Source organism: Rhineura floridana, chromosome 4 (genome assembly GCF_030035675.1).
Source record: "Rhineura floridana isolate rRhiFlo1 chromosome 4, rRhiFlo1.hap2, whole genome shotgun sequence".
NCBI lineage: Eukaryota > Metazoa > Chordata > Lepidosauria > Squamata > Rhineuridae > Rhineura > Rhineura floridana.
Genome location: NC_084483.1, coordinates 1,992,246 through 2,007,335, shown reverse-complemented (window position 1 = coordinate 2,007,335; position 15,090 = coordinate 1,992,246). Strand labels below are relative to the sequence as shown.

The following is a 15,090-nucleotide window of genomic DNA, read 5'->3' as shown; positions in this document are numbered from 1 at the left end:
GTATTAGTAAGCGCCTGATTCTATTTATTCTTCTCTCTCTTGAAATGACACTATTCCTTCTATCTTTTATTTCTCGTGCTCTCTGTTCCTAGTAGGAGGGCTGAATCATATTTAAGGGGGGAAAGCTTAATTAAAACCATTGTTTCTGTATGTTTTCCCTCTTGCAAACTAAAGATTGTGGCTTGTCTGAAGGGTTTTAGAAGGAACATTGGCATTGGCATGACAGGGCTTGTCATGTCGCAACTGTTTTAGAGCAAAGGAACTCATTCCTGAGGAAATTACATATTTCTTTTGACAGCCTCAAGGGCTCAGTCTGGAACCTGAGTGTCACCTTGAATAGTTTCTGTCCTATGATGTTTAGCATTATAGGTGAAGAGATACTCTTGCAGACTCACACTCTCGGGATATCAGATTTTTTTTTAAAAGAAAACAAACATGCATTATTGTTGTTGTTACATCCCACCATTCCTCCCAAAGGAGGTCAGTCTGGCAAAGCGCACAAATGATAAAACAATTAAAATAACTAAAAACAATTCCAATACAGATGCAGACTATGAACCAAAGTTTCAGACTAGTCATCTATCTGACATAATTATGGGAGCAAAGAACTGCACTGGGTTCAAGGCAGACTTGAATTAGCATGAGGAAGAACACTTTTGCTCTAGTGCTGATGTAATGGCAGAGATCTCTTATTTGAAGTTTAGAGATCAGAAGTGGGCTGTGAGATTGCAAGTTCCTCCCATCTCTCATGTGGATTTCCTCATCCTTTGCCCACTGACCTTAATTACAGGTAAGCCTTACATCAGCACTAACAATAACTGCTGCTAAGACAACTTACGAGTTACTTCCTGGCCAGGATTTGAAGTCATGGTTTGAAGATTTCACATTGCTGGTGAAATCAGGGAGGAAAGGGGGGCAATCCCCTCCAATGAACCATAATCTGCAGATTCCCACCTTTCATTTTAAAAAGAGTAAGTATCTATCATTTGTGGAACCTGAGATATGTGGCAAAGTATACAACCACTATTCTCATAATTTTTTCTGAGAAACTAGCCTGTTCCCCACTTTTACTATTTTACTCCTCCACTCTCCCCCCGAAAAGATTCCTGCGGATACCCAATGCACCCCTCATCAAGGAATGGAAGATCTCCACAATGATACAAAGGCTTCTGTCAGTGGTCAGTACTGTCATTAACTTCCTAAGGTCCACTGTTGTCCATGGGAGCCTCCTGAACATACTCTTCTTCCTCTCTTATTGACTAAGTCATTGTGAGCATGAGAAGATGGAACAGCATCTCTGCTTGTTTGTATTCATGCTCAGGGTGGTTGTGCAGACTGGGCCTAGAGGACAAGTGAATAGACAATAGTGAACAGGTAACCATGGTAAGGGAGAGGGGCACTAGTCTACTCTGAGGGGGATCTACTGAGGGCATTCTTATTTATTTGTTTGTTTGTTTATTTATTTATTTCAGCCATTGATAAGTAGCTTTTGCTAATAAGTACCACCTTGTGCTAATAAACTTCAAGGCAGTTCCCAACCATCTTAAATGCAAATTCATTAAAATCAGTACATTAAAACAATAGATATCCATCTTCTTTAGCTGAAGCCACCTGCCTTCCCTGCACAAAAACATGGTCCTCACTGATGCTGGGTCCATAGCATTTTCCATAGGATTTGTGAAATGCTTGCAAATGTTTTGATAACGTGTTCATTTTCTTCTTCCAACACCTATACCATTTCCAAGTGCCTGAGGTCCGTAAGTGAATGGATGGGAAGAAATAGGCTGAAACTGAACCCCGACAAGACCGAGGTGCTGCTCGTGGGCGATAAGAGAAGGTTAGGAGATATAGACCTGGTGTTTAATGGGGTAAGATTGCCCCTGAAGGACCAGGTCCGCAGCCTCGGGGTCATTCTGGACTCCCAGCTGTCCATGGAGGCTCAGGTTTTGGCAGTGAGCCAGGCAGCTTGGTATCAATTGCATCTAATACAGAGGTTGCGACCCTACCTTCCTGTCCATCTGCTTCCACGGGTGGTATATGCCCTGCTCTCCTCTTGCTTAGACTACTGTAATGCGCTCTACGTTGGGTTACCCTTGAAAACGGTCCGGAAATTACAGCTGGTACAGAATGCGGCGGCACGTTTGGTCAAGAACAGCCGTTGCCGTGATCATATCACTCCGGTGTTAGGAGAACTACACTGGCTACCAGTTGTTTACCGGGCCCAATTCAAGGTGTTGGTGTTAACCTTTAAAGCCCTATATGGTTTCGGCCCAGTTTATCTGAAGGAGCGCCTACAGCATCACCAAGTACGCCGCCTGACGAGATCAGCCACACAAGACCTCCTCTCGGTCCCACCAGTTAAAACAGCTAGACTGGTGTGGACCAGAGAGAGGGCTTTTTCGATTGTGGCTCCCACCCTCTGGAATTCCCTGCCATATGATCTTCGCCATGCCCTGGTAGGTTTCCGCCGAGCCTTAAAGACCTGGCTATTCAGGCAGGCCTACAGGATTTCCGGGAACTAGTTTTATCTTGTTATAGTTGGATGGTTTTTTAGATTATTTATTGACGAAAGTTGGTTATATGTTGTATTCATTCTATTTATGTACGTCGCCTAGAGTGGCCATTGACTCGGCCAGATAGGCAACTCAGAAATAAAATTTATTGTTATTATATTATTATATAATTTTTGCAGTTCTCTTATTTGGTTTCTGTAGCACATGTTTGTTGTCCTTCACAATGAAGTATTTCTGAAATTTGGAGAAAATTCTTTTTTTGCAGAAGAAGCCCCATTGTCTTACTTCAGATCTGGAACACTTTTCTCTTTATTAGGATACCCCAGAAATACATACTGTCAGATTGTCTCCTGTATCACTGGAGGACTCTGAATAATTGTGCCATCCAGGGTTCTCCCCTCTTGATCCTAGTGGCTAAGTTACAGTGGGACTTAAAGCAACAGAAGAATCTGGAGCTGACACTATATTTAAGGCATATCCTGTGGATACACAGAATGGGCATCTGTGGGCTGGGAGAGGACAGTGCATGTGACTCCCTTATGCTGTTTTTGGACTGGTCAGAACCATTTCCCAAGTGAAATCACTCAGGGAGCAACACTGGCCAGGCCAAGAGGTAAAAGTATTGTGGGTCTTTCCACCTGACAGGCACCCACCCAAAGACAAAGTGAAAGCCGTCCAAATTTCCCAAAGCCCACCAGGTGAGAAACAGCGCCCATTTTGCCCAGCCTGGTACATGGGAGGATCTGAACAAAATGGTGGTGGGCTGGATAGAGTTTGCAGCTGACAGTTGGCCAGCTCATCTTAAGATGTCCTTGATTGCATTGTAGATAGGACACACACCCCTGCCCAGTAAAATCATCTTGTCCATGAAGCTATTCCATTAAACTGAACCTTCTTGAGGATGCCTAGTAATTAAACCTCTTTAAGCACAAGAACCTTGTATACAGCCTGGTGTTCACCCTATTGCTGTTGTTAATCCAGTCCTCGATCATGTGACCAAGCGATAACATATGCAAGTTAAATTCACTTGTTTGTTAGTTTGTTTATTTGCTTACTGAAAGCCAGATATTTTGGAGCCCTCATTTAATTGTGATTTTTTTTAATTTAGCCAGTCCAGGTCAGATGAAAAGCAAATGAAAAGACTCCTGGGGGACTTCCGTTGCTTGCAACTTTTGAGGTCTCTGAGATGTAGATTTCCAGCTGTGCTCACTATAAGTCATTGAAAACTGGCAAACTGGTTTGTGAGCCAACACAACATGACCACAAGCTTGGCAAGCAATGACTGCTGCCAGATGCCTTTACAATTCCTTTGCTTTCTATGGATTTCAGGCCCTCGTGGTTTTTTCTTTTCTTTTCTACTTTTCTTTTCTTTTTCGTTGCTGTTGTTGCTGGAGATACTTTCAAAGTGGAACACAATGTTTTGGGTCACCCAGCCAAAGTTTAACTGTCCTTTTACAGCACTGCCAAACTTCCTGTTTTCAGCAAAAACAATTTATTATCATGCTGGTTCTTTAGAAACGAAAGGATTTTCAGGCACAACCCCCCCTCCCATTCTCAACTTGGCTTTTCATGCCATGTCAAAGAATAAACTTGCTTGCTTCCTCTTAATTATTCTCTCTGTATACTAGCACGGAAATGTATTTAACATTTGGAATTGCTAGGAAGGTGCAGAAAGTCTTTTAATTGTTCACAAATTTGGCAGCCTGAACTTAAAAGAACAGACTTTTTTCCCCATGTGCTGGAAGAACAGTGGTGTATGTGTGTTTATTTCTGAGGTGGTTTGGCAATGCCACCATTTGTGGTTGTTTTAAAACAAGCTTCAAATGAGGTACAGTTTCAGACGTTCACAGTCAGTTCTGTAACAAGTTGATTAATCATTCACAAGTTCAGGAAACATAATTGAATGCTGCTTGCCACATCTACTTCATCTAATATGAGGAGAATTCATAGAAAAACTCAGCAGAAAACAAACAGTTCAAGCCAAATTTGGAACTTGCAACCTGATCGTTTCATCTCTTCAGCTGAAAGGGTGACCGTGTCTCCTATACCATACTTACCTAAAAATGTCATCACAGTGGAGGGGCAGACCTCATCTTCATGGAAACGTGGACGAGGAGAAAGCAGGAATGTGGCCCCGAACTATGTCTGAGCATACTTTAACAAAGCTGAAATCTTCTCCTGCATGGTAAAGTAATGAGGATAGAGAGGGCAGAGCTTGGAAAAAGTTACTTGTTTTGAACTACAACTCCCATCAGCCCAATCCAGTGGCCATGCTGGCTGGGGCTGATGGGAGTTGTAGTTCAAAAAAGTAACTTTTCTAAGCTCTGAGAGAGGGACAGTGAGTTGGGGGAAGTGGCAGTTTAAAACAACAGGAGAGGTCTGAATAGATTGTGAAGGAAGGAACACTGAGGGTTGTGTTTTTAAAAAAAGCTTTAACAAGGTGAAATAGTGGAGATAGATACAACACAGAAGATAACACCAAAAAGCTAACACGGGTACAAAAGAGCCTTTCCCAGCTCCCTTCTTGCTGTATTCAAATATCTGTTGTTTAAAACCAGCATGTTTCCTTCTCTTGTTCCTTCATCTCTGCTTTGTTCGTACCTCTCCCGCTGTTTAGAATGGGGTGTGTGTGCAAAGGGAGCTGAAGAATAGGAGGGGGAGGAAATATGGGTAGACTATGTGCAAAGGGGAGTTGAAAGAAGGATGAAGGTAAAAGCTCATGTGTGTGTGTGTGTGTGTGTGTGTGTGCGCACAAAGGGGGCTGCAGAATAGGAGGGAAGAGAAGGCATGGAAATTGGGGGTGGTCTGTGTGCAAGGGGGAGTTGAGAAAAGAGAAGAGGGGTGGCAAAAAAGGTGAAAGTGAGAATGAAGGTCAAAAGGGAACTGGAAAAAAAGAGGGAGTAGGTGGCATGGAGGTGAAGATGAAAACGGGTTCAAGAGGGGCTGAAGAACAGTGGTGGCTTCATAATTGGGCAGAGGGTAAAAGGGTCCTTAGTAGTTGCAGTGAGAGGAGGAACATGCAGGAAGTTACCATGTGGGTGATCTGCGTGCAAAGGGAGGTTGCAGAAAAGGAAGGGGAGGAGCCATGGACATGGGGTGAACGTGAAAACAGGTGCAAAGTGGGGCTACAGAACAGAAGAGAGAAGTGACTTCAGAAATGGAGTTGGAGAGGGGAAAAGAGCTTAGTAGTTGCATGAGGTAGGAAGGGAAAGACAGTTACCATGGTGGAACCAGTTCGGGTTGACGAGCAGTGTGAGCAGGGCCACAGCCCCTAATAAGAACATAAGAAGAGCCTGCGGGATCCAGCCAGTGGCCCATCTAGTCCAGCATCGTATTCTCATAATGGCCAGCCAGATGCCTATGAGAAGCCCACAAGCAGGAAGTGAATGCAACCACACTCCCCCCACTTGGTACTTAATTCCCACCAATTGGCATTCTGAGGCTATACTGCCCTCTACAGTGGAGGGAGAGCATAGCCATTGTGGCTAGTAGCCTAATCCCCCATGAAATTGTCTAATCATCTTTTTAAGCCATCCAAGTTGCTGGCATCACTACGTCTTGTCATAGCTCCCAACCAGAGAAGCAGACTCAGGATTCAGAGACTGGGTTTTTCTGCATAAAGCTTTAGTCCAGAAAGCAGAACAAGAATCTAACTTCTTATGCTAAGCCTCAGCCAGGATTCAAACAGGAACAGGCATACTACACATTGGATGCAACAGCAGACGAGTTGTCGCAACAGCAAATAAAAACTGGGCACTTAACACTATTAATTCAGGCTCTTTTCAGCACGAGCTGCAAGGCAAGGGCTATGACGGGTGGTGATGGACAAAACTGGGCTACTTGTAATCGTCTCTTCTTTATCCTCTGCAACCTTGGAGACATGCCAGTTTCTGACTCCTCTGAATCGCCTTAATTTTCTCTACCTGAGAAGTTCCAATGTTTTTGTTAGTACTTATCTCTTCTGCTGTTACACTTGGCCTTGGTGCCAGCAGAGAGTCTTTACCAGCCAACTGAGACAAGGAAAGGCGTCTGAGCCTTCCTTAGTAGCTCCAGCAGCTGGCTTCCAGGCTTCTAGAGACACATTCTCTGTAACCCCCTCATTTCCTTTATCAGTGCTGGCAGTGTCCTCCCCTGAGTCAGTAACCTCTTCTCCGTTCTTCCAACCTTCCCAGAGATTCTCCTTGGGGCCCATGACACTTCTTGGGGGACTGAATTCTATAGTTTAACTATACATTCAGTATCAACTGGTGGTGCTGCTCAAGTGAGTCTTCATTGGTCTCTCGGCTTCCTAACATCACACTTCACTGCTGCTTACCAAGAGGGAGAAGCGTGGGGAGATCAGCCCAGTGTGGCGGTAGAGCCAATCCACTGCTCCTGCCTCCACACACCACAGCACGCTGAGCTCCCTGCCCCTTGCTCTTCCCCCTCTCAGTAAGTGGCAGGGGCACATGGTGTTGGCAAGCCATCAGAGCAATGCTGCCTCCCCTGCAGACTCACCACCTGCTACTGGATGCACTGTGTGAAGAAGTGCTTCCTTTTGTCTGTCCTGAATCTTATTTATTTATTCTTTATTCTTTAATTTATATCCCGCCCTTCCTCCCAGCAGGAGCCCAGGGCAGTAAACAAAGCAGTAAAAACACTTTAAAACATCATAAAAACAGACCTTAAAATACATTAAAACAAAACAACTTTAAAAACATTCTTTAAAATAGCTTTAAAAACATCTTAAATAAAAAGGGTAAAAAGCATATTGTTTAGGGGGAAAATGTTTTTGAAAAACATATTAAAAGCAATTCCAACACAGACACAAACTGGGATAGGTCTTAACTTAAAAGGCTTGTTGAAAGAGAGAGGAAAGTCTTCAATAGGCACCGAAAAGATAACAGAGATAGCACCTGCCTAATATTCAAAGGGAGGGAATTCCACAGGGTAGGTGCCGCCACACTAAAGGTCTGTTTCCTATGTTGTGCGGAACAGACCTCCTGATAAGATGGTATCTGCAGGAGGCCCTCACCTGCAGAGCGCAGTGATCGACTGGGTATATAAGGTGTAAGACGGTCTTTCATTGATCCCAAGCTGTATAGAGCTTTGTATGCCAAAACTAGAACCTTGAATTTGGCCCGGTAGCAAATGGGCAGCCAGTGCAATTCTTTCAGCAGCAGGGTAACAAGTTGGCAATACCCTGCTCCAGTGAGCAGTCTTGCTGCAGCATTTTGCACCAGCTGCAGCTTCCATACCAACCTCAAGGGCAGCCCCACATAGAGTGCATTACAGTAATCCAGCCTTCCAACAGTCAGCTTCTTTGGATGTTCCCAAGTTCTCAATTGTTATGAGAGAGGGAGAAAAACTTTTCCCTATCCACTTTCCCCAGATCGTGCATAATTTTATATACCTCTATCATGTCTCCTCTGACTTGCCTTTTGTCTAAACTAAAAAGGCCCAGTTGTATCTTGGAGTCAGTTAGCTGGAATGCCTAGCCAGGGCCGGCTCCAGGAATGCTGGGGCCCTTGGGCATCAGCTTGCCCTGGGCCCCGGCGTGTGTGTGTGCTCACTGGATGATCTTCAGCCAATCACTGCCTCTCAGCCTCAGAGGAAGGCAATGGTAAAACCACCTCTGAATACCGTTTACCATGAAAACCCTATTCATAGGGTCACCATAAGTCGGGATCGACTTGAAGGCAGTCCACTTCCATTTTCAAACATGATCGCACAGAAATAAATCCCATTGAACTCAAAAAGTATGCAAATGATCAAACCCACCCTCCCTTCTCCTCCCTCCCATCCCCTACCTCTTGCCCCTTCCCTCCCCCTTCCTCTGCCCCTCCCTCCCCAGCCCCATCCCTTTCCAATCCGCTCCTTCCCCCTCCCCTTCCTCCTCCCCATGGTCAGTTTTACCCATCTTAAGCACGATTACATGGAAGTAAATACCACTGAACTCTATAAGTATGCAAATGATCAAACCTGCCCTCCCCCTTCCTTTGCCCCCTCAAATCCACTCCCCCCTCCCCCTCTTCCTCCCCCATGGTCAATTTTACCTATCCTAACCATGATTACATAGGAGTAAATACCATTGAACTCAATAAGCATGCAAATTTTTAAAATTGTTTTTATATTGTTTTAAATTTAAAATTGTGTTTTAAATTGTTTTTAAAATATGTGTTTTAAATTGTATATTTGTTTTAATGTTTTTGATTGCTGTAAACCGCCCAGAGAGCTTCGGCTATGGGGCGGTATAGAAATACAATAAATAAATAAATAAATAAATAAAGATCAGACCTGCCTTTCTCCTCTCCTCTCCCTTTCTCATCCCCTCACTTCTTCCTTCTTCCTCCCCCCTAACCACTCCAGCCCTCCCTCCCTCCCCCCTGGTCAGTTTTACCTATCCTAAGCATGATTGCACGGGAGTAAATCTCACTGAACTCAATAAACATGCAAATGATCAAACCTGTCTTCCTCCCCTCCCTCTCCTGCCTGCTCCCATCTCCCTTCTCCCCTCTGCCCTCCCTCCCCTCCCTCCTCTGCCTCCCCTCCCCATCCCCTGTGGTCAGTTTCTCCTATCCTAAGCATGTTTGCAGGGGAGTAAATCCCACTGAACTCAATAAACATGCAAACGATCAATCCTTTCTCTGCAAACTTGCAGAGAATCCCATTTCTTACCTCCCGTATTAAAAAGCAGAGAAATTCACTAATAGGCAAAAAAAGCCCTTGTAGTTTAAGAACATACCTATAGCCAACAGATATTTCTATCAAACTTTAAAAAGCAGGGAAATTGGGCAGCTATAGTGAATGCACCAGGGGATCAGGAGACCTGACCTCCTCTCTGAGATATTGGACTGCCCTACAAATTGGTCAAAATGCAAACATAATTTGGGTTGGTCTTTCACAGTCCAATCCACTTCCTGTGTAGCTTGGAATAATTTGGTAACAATGAGGGCTGAACATAGTCACAGCTGGAAAAGAAGAATGGAAAGGGATTTGCTCAGGATAGTATCTTGGAGGTGGGCATGACAGGAACTCTGAGCATAAACACTCCAATTAGAGCAAAAATGGGAAAACTTTTTCAGCCAAGAGCTGTTGAAAGAACAACAGCAGGGTCCATCCAGTCTGCGATTTAAAGGGTTAATTCTATTATTTATGTGGTTAACCGTAGACTCTGATTGGGTGGAAGTTCTAGTCTGTTGGGAGTTCCCTATCAGTGAGGAAGACAGTTGACATTTGACACTTGGGAGGAGTTAGGGAAAAGTTCTTCTGAAGGAGTTTTCCCCTAGTGTGGGCCTGGCCTAAGAAAGACAAACCTTTGTGTTTTATTGTTCCTCGTATCATATACTGTTCTTGTTCATTTTACCTCAGTAAAGCATTAGCAGTGAGTTTTTCTGTCTGAATTCCATCTGCTATTTTCCAGTCACTCTGCTAACCAGGGCCATGTTTCTTTCTGGGCAATCTTCTGCGGGCCACAAGCCAGCGGTGGGCAGAGCCAGAGGCAAAAGGAAGCAAAGCAATAAGTGTGACTTTTACAACTGTACAGTAGGCTAGTTTCTTCACACTCACACATCCCTCTCTATCCTCCACCCAGGCAAGTAAGAAGCACGATGAAAGTTCAAGAACACATTCCAGCTCAATAAAACATTCAAGGGCTGGGAAAGGGTGTGGCTGGGGAGGGAGTATGGCCCATGGAGAGTCCCGAAGGTCAGACAGAGAGACACGCAGGGCTACATCTGGTCCCTGGGCCTGAGGATCCCCATCCGTGTATTAGAGGGAGAAGTTATACAGTAGGGCCCCACTCATATGGCGGGTTACATTCCGGACCCCCACTGTAAAGCAAAAACCGCTGTAAAGCGGAACCCATTGAATAGAATGGCGCACGATGCCCGAAAACCGCCGTAAAAGCGGAACAAGCGCCATATGAGTAGGGCTTTAGTCTAATTGCAACCCCTGTATTAGCGAATCGCTGTAAAGTGAAGCACTGTAAAGCGGGGCCCTACTGTACTGCAATGTTTTGCTCCTGGTCCCTTTAGTTTCCCTACAGAATTATGTAAGGGCTGGATGTCAGTGTTAATCATCAAAGAGAGACCAGAGTGTACTCACTGATGTGGTTTGAATTGGAGTTGGCACAGTGTTATCTATGGCGGGCACCAGACTGAACAAAGACTATGGAAGGAGGATGCTAGCTGTTGTCATGACCCATCCTATTCCTGTGACTGTAGTTTGTTTTAACTGTTTTTAATACTGAATTTTTAACTGTTGTAACCCACCCTGGGAACTGCTGGTGAAGGGCGGGTAATAAATTCAAAAATAATTCTCACGCCGAATCTTGTTATAGAGCTGTAAAGGCCTGTCAGTGATTCTTGGTGGAACAGAAAATCGATAGAGTTTTTAAAATCTTAAATAACCTAGAAGCAATGCTTTTTTTATTTGCTTGCTTTTGGTGACAGTACTCACCAGAAGAGTACTGTCTCCTCTTTTCTTTTTGCTGCCCATGCCATGCTGGCACCCACAACACTTTTGTCAAGATATGAATGCTAGCACCTCGTTTTAATCTCCCCAACAAAAAACTGTGCAGAGGTAAAACCTTTGTAGTATAAGGACGGGGAAATCTGTTGATTTTGGTTCTCTCAGTTTCTAATTTTTCCAATCTTCATTTCTCCACATTTCTTCAGCAACTTGCGAATATTTCTTTTTCAATCTTCATAAAAATTCATCAGCATTTTAGAGTAAATTTATCCTAATAAACAAATGTTTCTATGCAGTTTTGACTAATGTACACATTTTCCCAAGCAATTTTCCCTAATATAATGCTATTTGTATTGTATTTTCAATATATATTCATTTTTAATTTATTTTATTAAATTAATATATTTTCCCAGTATATGAATGTTTGTAAACATTGCTTGGTTGGAGAACCACATCTCAAAATTCTGATAAATATGAATTTCAAAGGATGGCTATGTTTCTGTTCTCATGTAGGTTTGGAAAGTGCAGATTTGATAGATTCTCTTTTAAATACAAACTGAATCGAATTTCTCCTCCATCTCTGTTGTAGTGTGTTCCAAGTTCCCCGTGATCCTTCTGAATCAGAGGTGATGAATAGTCCATGAGCCGAATCAGGTCTTCCAAGCCCTTTCAAGCAAACCTATCCCAACGCTGGATTTGGTGGAGAAGTTTAAAACTTTCCAGCAAGTGCAGCACTGTGAAGAAGAAATCTTCCTATCACAGCACTAGATTTAGTGGAGAGGCCCTCTCACCTGAATGCTGTGATGGAGAAATCTTCCGATCAGAGCACCGGGTTCAGTGGAGAGGTTTAAAGAAATCTCCCTATTGCAACACTGGATTTACATACGTGTCGAGTGTGTGTGCTATATATACGGTATGTCTGTCTGCATATCTGCCAGCAGGTGTGAGTGAGAGAATATGAACAGTGCGTCTGCATCTGTATATTTTATTTATTTATTTATTTATTTATTTATTTATTTATTTATTTATTTATTTATTTATATATTTCATTTCATTTTTAAACCGCCCATAGCGAATAGCTCTCTGGGCGGTGAACAAAACAAAACATATATGTGAGTCACTGTGTGAGAGAGACATTAGGTGCAGGGTGGCCACACCAACTTTGGCCATGCATATTGGCAAAATACTGACAGGGCATTGCTAAAGAAAGTGAGTCTGTTTTGCTATTGTAGCATCCTAAAAAGCTTGTATAATTAAACAGGAAAAAACTTATGAAGTCAATATAAAAAACAAGATGCGTACATGGAATGATCAACATCCAAATAGCAAATGAAAGCATGCTGCTCTTTGAACAAGATGTTCTACACATCTATCAGTTAACAGCAATAGAAACTTCCAAAATATATCAGGAAGACAAATTGCAGTTGTAATGTCACCACTGAAAGGAACATTTCTCTCCACCATTTCTTTCCACTTCCAAACATTGTCAAAAAAAAAAAATTAACACTGGTCCTTTTCAAAAAATGAAAACATATAGAACATTATCAGAAATAAATTTTGATAAAAATGGCTTCAAAGCTGTTGGCTGTATTTAGTATCTTAGGCTTTCAGCTTCATTTGCTAAATCATGCTGGTTTTTAAATTTATTGGGAAATTATTGTTCTCTGGGGAATCATTATAATTTCTGTTTCTCTTCTGGTAATATTTTATCTGTCTAGGCACTGAAAAAAATCAGAAATATTCACACAAATTTACTGTCTTGACACTATAAACTAGGGGCTTATCTACATGGGAGTATTACTTTGTACTAAATACACTGTTTTTACCTGTTTTCTATTTGCACCATCTGCAGTGAGTGTTCAATGCTACCTGCAAACAAAGTCTTTTCAATTCACACCAGCACTCCTTCCTCAGTTTTCTAATCACCATGCCCTCTAATTTTACATTTCCACTCCCTCTGGTTGCTAGGGAACTGAGCATACTCAGTTTGTTTTACCAGTTGCAGTAGGTTCCATTAAAAAAATGGAAGTGCTATTTTCACTCCCTATGGTTGTTAGGTAACTGGGCATGCACAGATTTCTGTATTTCTGTAAGGCAGACAATACAGAGGACCGAAAATTAGTGTAAACACTCTAGATCAGGAGTTTGTACCCTACAAATTGCCAATGGTCTCTGTGGGCAAATGAATTGATTTTATTCCTATTCTACCAATTGTAATATGGTGTGATAGATGATCTATGACTTTTACATTGATTTGTATTGCTGCTATTATTTCTGTTTCTAGTTCTTATGTATTGATGCTTTCCCAACTTTTATCTACACAAAATCACAGTATGTCAATTGCAAAGAAACTAGCTGGACAAGACCAGAAAAAAGTGTGTCCCCCTATCTACAAGCACACCACAGACATCCTTGTAGATCAATTAATGGGAAGAGTTTGATGTGTTGCAATGAATCCTCTAAAATCTTTTAAATGTGTTTCACTTGGTTATACAGCTATACAAATTTACACTGGAGCGCAAAACTTATAAACCACATATATCCTTTATTTGGACGAGGGGAATCTGGATGTGGAGAATAAATGGGGGATGGAGAAATAACATAGCAATTAAAGTTACAAAGAAACTCCCTATAGAAGATCTGACAAAGTAGAAAAGAGATTTCCAAGTAGAGAAATGACCATGAAGGTTTTGAGGTTTTGCAATGATTTTTGAAAAACCAATGAAGGGGTATGAGTCTCCATCAGGACTGTGCTAAAAGCACACTTTTAATTATGCTGTGGCATGCCGGGGTTCTGCAGGCGGCAGCAGCAAAATTGGAACGTGAGGACGTGAGTCTTGGGAGTGGGGAGTGGGCTAATGAAGGGTAATGAGCTTCCGACAGGACTGCACTAAAAGTAAGCTTTTTTTTAAAAAAAAAAATGCTGTGGCATGCTGAGCTTTTGTAGGCAGCAGCAAAATTAGCAAAAAAATGGCTCTCAGCTTTTCCAAAATTTCCTGCTGTGTTAAACAAGGAAGTTTTGGAATAGACCTTCTAGGTGGGTACAAGAGGGTCACATATGCCAAAAAAGGAACCCTACAGACATATTATTCTCGAGGACCTGTAACCACCATGACACACTGCCCTCTGTTTGCACTGCCCCAAAGGACAATGGATGCAAGATAAATCCAAGGGGCTGCGATGAGAACACAGGGAAAGCAAGTATCAGTTAGAAGCAAAAGCAGTTTATTTTAAGTTGATAAAAGTTTATTTTGTGTTGATACAGCTGAAAGTACAAACCTTGTTTGAGCAGTATTACACTTTTGCACACAAGTTAGGGGGAAATGAAAAAGAAAGGCAGCGTTTATCTGCCGAGTTTGTTTGAATAGCTGTTGAACACTGTCAGCAGTCTGCCCCCTGTGGCTGTTTGAAGAATTGCAGAACTGTTGGCCCCAGAACTGAGGAGAATAGCCAGAAGTTGCTTGTCAACCCACAGGAAACAAAATGAATGAAGGAAATTATAAAGTGGGCATGGAAAGGGGTGTATGAAAAAGTAATGATTGACACACCCACCTACAAACATTAAAGCAAAGCATCTGCAACCACTAATGGAGCGGACTGGAGACGTATTGTCCTCCACTGTTTGTATGATCAGCAGATTGGATTTGTACATATTTACAGGAGGAAAACTGTGTGATAGCTTCTGTTTGCCAGTAATGTCATGTGAACCATGCAAATTGAAAGGGGATGTGAGTAGCACCAAACACACAGTAAACCACCTTGTCGGTAAGGCGTAGATCAAGTCAGCTAAAGAATGCTGCTTATCCAGACAGAAATGTCCTGCACTCCAAATTTGTGCTTTAGTACACAATCCCTAGAAAGAGAAGATGCAACTCTTTTGTACTTTCATATTATACCATGAACATCAGCATATGCTTCAAGGTTCTTACCATGGTCCATCTAGTCTGGTAATGAATTTTATCACTGTCACCACAGATTTTTCCCTGCGGGTGGATGTGTAGTAGTATTCTCTATGGCACATAAGCAGATGCTACAGATAGATGTCCTTTGTGTAGAAACACATCCACTGACGAAAGTTACTATACCTTTAGTATACATACACAGTTTTGGTCTAACAGTAACAGTC

At 42.5% G+C, this 15,090-nt stretch overlaps 1 long non-coding RNA gene across 1 annotated transcript in view; it reads right to left on the bottom strand.

Moving 5' to 3' along the window:
- Positions 1-14,757: 14,757 nt before the first annotated feature.
- Positions 14,758-15,090, bottom strand: part of LOC133384238 (uncharacterized) — an 83,524-nt gene continuing 83,191 nt past the window's right edge. Inside the window, exon 4 of the long non-coding RNA XR_009762464.1 lies at positions 14,758-14,817. This is a non-coding gene — a long non-coding RNA (uncharacterized LOC133384238). The remainder of the gene's footprint in view (positions 14,818-15,090) is intronic.